Source organism: Furipterus horrens, unplaced genomic scaffold (assembly GCF_987537825.1).
Source record: "Furipterus horrens unplaced genomic scaffold, mFurHor1.1.pri manual_scaffold_2, whole genome shotgun sequence".
Taxonomy (NCBI): Eukaryota; Metazoa; Chordata; class Mammalia; order Chiroptera; family Furipteridae; genus Furipterus; species Furipterus horrens.
Genome location: NW_028327172.1, coordinates 132369689 through 132375566, shown reverse-complemented (window position 1 = coordinate 132375566; position 5878 = coordinate 132369689). Strand labels below are relative to the sequence as shown.

General features: G+C 41.1%; 1 pseudogene; it reads left to right on the top strand.

Annotated features, from left to right (window-relative positions):
* The first annotated feature begins 596 nt into the window (after positions 1-596).
* Positions 597-1493, top strand: LOC150019505 (KATNB1-like protein 1 pseudogene; annotated as a pseudogene).
* Positions 1494-5878: the final 4385 nt, after the last annotated feature.

The window sequence follows — 5878 nt, the reverse complement described above, 5'->3', positions numbered from 1 at the left end:
AGAGCAGGGTCAGGCCAGAATGAAAAAGTGACCCCATGCTCATCAGGTTTGTTTAAAGACAGCCTCCACTGTCTTTACCCTGAAAGATGAGGGTTTAGGGTTGAGAATGGCACAGGGGTCAGTACGTAAAATGTACATGGGAAAACAGGAAGCCTTATATAGAGGAGAGAAAATATTCACCAGGACCCCACCATGTTTTCAAATGATGATAAATTATTTTATCAGTGTATTTACAAAGGGTTATAAAAACATCAATAATATATTTGTTCTTAAATTCTAGAGTTACCAGTGTGACACCCAATACAATAATGATTTTTTTCAAGTGCCACTGTGTAAGCTGTGTGAAGCTGATTTGATACATTTTTGTTGTTGGCTGCACTGTAGTTAATGAAATTAAACACACCCACTGCATTTGTCTTCAGGGGACAAGGAACCCGCATACCACTGGTTTATTTTCCTGTTAAAATAAATTGCAGACAGCCGCACTTGAATGACCCCGAGTGGGGCTCACACAGGGGCCAAGGGACTCCCTGGGCTTCTAGGCACAGTTCATCAGTGCTAGGGCTGGGCGGGGGTGCCGGTATTCAAGAATTCAAGAGACTATGACATTTGAAACCTACAATGTTAAAAAAAAAAAAAAAGAAACTTTTGTAATAATTCTGGGGATCATTCCATTGACCTTTCTAGAAAAGGAGTCTTTAATATTATTAGTCAAAGCATGAAGGAGGTTAAGAAATCTACAAAACAGTTGGCTACATAAATAGAACAACTGGGAAAGCTGTGAAGAGCCCAGATAAACTACGTACGGTGATGTACTACAGAAAGTTCATCATCCTTTTCCAAACCCTTGTTAAAAAAAGAAACAGTCCCCTAGAAGTTGGGGCAGTACATGGCAAATAAAGAAAATAAGCTGGCTTCTGCAGGCCAACTGCCTGAAAAATTACATGATAGCAGTGATTCTGGTTCTTTACAGACAGAAAGCCCATCATCAAAATACAGCATTCATGTCCCCCACCCACATGTGTCTCAGAACCATAAAACAATGGCACAAGTTTTGTTCAGCAGGAATTTGAGAGTGAATATAGCTTTAACTTTCTGGGAAAAGAGAAGTAGAAGTGATCTCATAGCTTATTTGGTGAGGATAGAAGACCTTGGAGAGGTGGTGGGTTGCGGTTTTATACTCTGCGATAGTTTACAGGAAGAAAAACAATGCATCTCACTTGGCTGAAGTGTAGTCATGTTATTTCTAGTAAAGTCACTACATAAAAGCATATTTGGAGAATATATAATAGTTTAAACTGGCTTCAAGCAGTCATAGAAATGTGGTGATCAGAACTATAATCCAAAACAGAAATTATAAATGATGAAATTATTCACATTTAAAAATAATATGTAAGTAGAAGTGGGAACAAGAAAACCATCTTACTTTGGCTCTAGGATATACTGATAATAGAGCGAAGGCAGTAGATTCTTACTTATTACAGTTGCATTAAGAAACTTAGTCTACTAAAGAGCATTTGGTAATTCAAAATATCCCTGAATTATTTGACTTCCAAAAAATGTCTCATCAAAGAACTGTGAACTGTGGAAGACATCAAAACCTTTTTTTAAAAAGCCACATAATGAAAACACTAACAAAACCATAACAATCTGCTTTATGTTGAAGTGGAAAGATATCTGAAAGGAGTAGCTTCAACTTCAGGGAGGTGAAAGTGCACTATGAAGATTGTTCCCCTTTGCTGCACTGGGATTTCTATAGTTATTTGGTAACATTGTTTAAAAACTACTGGATCTTAATGTAATCCTGCATTAGAATATACTTTATGCTATGTGAAAAAGTAAGAAAACTTTTTACTAGAAACCACAGAGACCAATCATCGTTACTTTTTGTAAGCCTGTGTTTTAAAAGAAAACAGTCAAATGTGTGCAGCTATTTTCTTACGTTGAAAAGACTGAAAGTTTAAAATATCATAGCAAATAATCAATACTAACAGTTTTGTCCAAACTTAGATACAAAATGCCTTAATTATTAATAAACTAATGTGTGTCATACCTATATGTTGTTAAAACTTATTCCACACCATCTTTAAAATTGGAGAATATTTTTAATATCTCTGACTTTATTTTGCCAGAATCATCATGTCATGTATATATAAATTTAAAAGGTGAATATGTATTTGTATGAATCTTTAGCTGGAAATGTTCAATATAGAGTTGGCTACTTTATATTCACCTTCTATTGTATATAGATTTTTAATAGTTTTAGTTTCCTATCATTCAAGCTTCTTTCATTTGAATGAATTCACTAAATAATGATATTCTTTACTTTTTAATTTCTAAATTTGTATAAATTCTAATATTTTCACTACATTATGTTTTAAACAGTTACATACATGCTTTAGAAATGTCTATAGTTAGTGCTGACCTTATACTTTGTATTCTAGTTCTATGTTACTATCTCCTCCAGAGGTTGATATAAAATACCATCAAACTGTGACATCTTTTTTTTTAATACCATTTTTTGGTGCCAATGAACCCACTTGTGGCATGTCTTCACAGCTGTATGGAGGTCTGTCCTGAAAAAGGCCAGCCATTGTTAATGTAACGAGAAAGATTTGTGCAACATTAGTGTAACTTAGCAACCAAGGAGAGTAGACTGAAGTCCGCATGGGTGAGCAATGACGACTTGTGTACCGTGTGGCCATTGCATTCAAAATGACTGAGCAGGTAGAGCAATGAATCTGCATCAAATTTTGCGTTAAGCTATAATATTCCTCTGCAGAAACCACTCGAATGCTTCATAAGGCTTTTTGAGACAATGCAATGAGTGCAGTGCAAATAAAAGTGTGACACAAACACATTAAAGATGCTTGAGAATCTGCTGAAAGTGATCCCATTCTAGAAGTCCTACAACAAACAGGACACCTGAGAATGTTGAACATGTACAAGCTGCAATCAGAAAAGATCGAACACTGGCAGTGAGAGAACTGGAAGCTGATCTGGGGGTTCCAGAAACTACTCTGTCTCAGATTTTGATACAGGATCTTGGCATGAAACATGTGACAAAATTCATTCTGTGGCTTCTGCTACCAGAGCAGAAGGAACATCATGCTGCACTTGCTCATGACTTGATTCAAACTGCTACCAATGAACTAGAGTTCCTTAAGAAGCTCATAACTGGAGGTGAATTGTGGGTCTACAACTATGTGTGTGATCTAGAAATGAAAGGCCAGTCATCCCAATGAAAGTCGCCTGGTTCTCCACACCCAGAGAATGAGCAGCAAAGTCACGGCATGACCAAGATCATGTTAACTTTTTTTTTTTTAATTGGGAAGGTGTTGTCCATTATGAGGATGCCCCTCCAGTTCTACCTCAATGTTATTCGTTTGATGATAGAGGAAATATGATGAAAACAGCTGCAACTATGGGCAACGGGTAATTGGCAGCTTCATCACGACAACACACCCACTCATACATCATGTCTGATGTGGACTTTTTTGGTGAAACATCGAATCATCCAGGTAACTCATCCCCTTTACAGCCCCCAGATTTAGTGCCCTATGACTTCTGGCTTTTTCCAAACTAAAATCACCTTTGAAAGGGAAGAGATTTCAGGCTGTTGATGATATTCAGGAAAAAATGATGGGGCAGCTGATGGTGAATTGCAGAACTGTGTGAGGTCCCAAGGTGTTTACTTTGAAAGGGACTGAGGCGTCATTGACCTGTGTACAATGTTTCTTGTGTCTTTATCTTGTTCAATAAATGTCTCTATTTTTCATATTATATGGCAGGATACTTTCTGGACAGACCCCCATATATCTTAGCATGTCTTCAAAGTGATTGGGATTTAAGTGCCACTATTGGTTTATACATCATTTCATCTTCAATGAGCCTGAGCAACCTCTGAGCAAAGATTTTTAGTAATTGAATTTCTAGGCAGTAATTCTTCAAGCACTTGAATGTAAGTCTTTAGAATTTACCCAATTATCAACTACTGATGTGAATTTTAAACAAGCATCTTTCTTGCTTTAAAAATATGAAAAATGTTATCTTTCGAAAAAGCAAATTGTGGCTGGTAAAATGAACTAGTTATCTACAGACTGGAAAAGGAAACATCCCATTAATATAATTAAGCCAGTTTTCATGGACAGAAATAGGTACAGTGGGTATAAAATAAGGAAAGCCTTCATCGGAATCTGATGTACCTTCTGTTTGCAGAGAACTACTGCAAAGTTGTCATCTTGGAGTGCAGCACTCCTATCTGTGAGACCCAGGACACCTTTTCTCAGAGTCTCGGGAACAGCCCAGGCAGGTGGCCCAGGCCCCTCCAGACCATGGAGGATTTGATGGCAAAACCCCAAGAAAGGAGAGTGGTCAGAGCAGGAAGAAGCCACTCTTCCACTGCCCTGGGGCCCACAAGAGCTCAAGAGCACTAGCCCGCCCAGAATGGCACTGTGGCCAAGGAGGGTACCTGACTTGAGGAACAGTGGTTGAGCCAGGCTGGACCAGGGACTCTAGGCCCAACTCCTGCCCTGTGGTCAGTCAGGTCCATGCAGCAGCAGCAATACCTCTCCCCGCTGCCTAGGGGAAGAAACGATGATTATTTGATTCCAGATTTGCAGTGTGGGTGGAAAGGTGAGCAGGCAGCCATGTCCTACACCTCCTGCATTTGCTCAGAGGTGAGGGTATAGGCAAGTGGTCAACTCTTTCACTATTCTGCACCCGCCCTTGGAAGAAGACACCAGAGCCAGGGGGGACTGAGCCTGGGGCCACCTCTGCCCACTTGGGTAGGGGAAGTCTGAACCTGGGTGGAAAAAAAAAACAGAATCTGGAGGAGCCTGAGTGGTATTCAAAAGCGGTGAGCCAATTGATTTCTTATTTGCTTTTAAAGAACAGACCTGTTCCAAGCTTAGCACTGGGCCTTGGGAAAATGCTGAAACCCTGGCCCATTACAAAACATTCTATGGAATTACCTGTAGTGCCCTTAGGAGGGGACAGGGGAGGGGGAGTAGGGTATGCTAAATAAGAAACTTGGCAGGGCTTTAAGTGACATTAAGTATCACTCAACTTGCTTGTAACCTGTATGGGTGACTTGACCTCTCTGTCTCTGTGCCTTGGGTTCCTTACTGCTAAAAGTGGTACCAGCTAAGCCACGCTCCATCCCTCCCAGGGTCAGTGAGTGGAGTGTGGATCAAGTCTTCCATGTGGACCATAGGTGCCCCTAAGGTAACCTTGATGGTCTCCCTGAAGGCTGTGTGACAGGGACAGGGGCAGTGGCTCAGGCTGCAACCAGCTCCTGGCCTTCCCAGAATGTAGGTGCCAGCAGTAGAGGTAGGCAAATGCAGGGGCTCTAAGAGCCACCTCAGGCCAATTGCCCCTGGATTCAGCAGAGGAAGACAGGGCTGGTCCTCCAAAGCTCAATCCCCATTCTCTGCCTCAGTTTCCCTACTCCATTCCCTCCCTGCCCCTAATGCCTAGACTTATACTCCAGGCCCTCTCCCAGGTCTTTTTTGACTCAGGTCTGTGAAGTAACTAAAAACTAGAACATGGGCCTGCCTTTCTGCAGAATGTGGGCCAGAGTCAAAAGTAAGAGGGGCCCTGGTCAGGTGCCTCACTTGATAGGAGCGTCCATTGTCACATACACCAAAAAGGTTGCAGGTTCAACCCTTGGTCAGGACACATACCTAGATTGCAGGTTCAATCCCTGGTCGGGGTATGTACAGGAAGCAACCAACTGATATTTCTCTCTTCCTCTAAAAAGCAATAAAAAATTCCTCTTGTGAGAATTATTAAACACACACACACACACACACCACCACCACCACCACCACCACCACCACCACCACCACCCCCTTTTCCACCCATGAAGCCAAGGTGC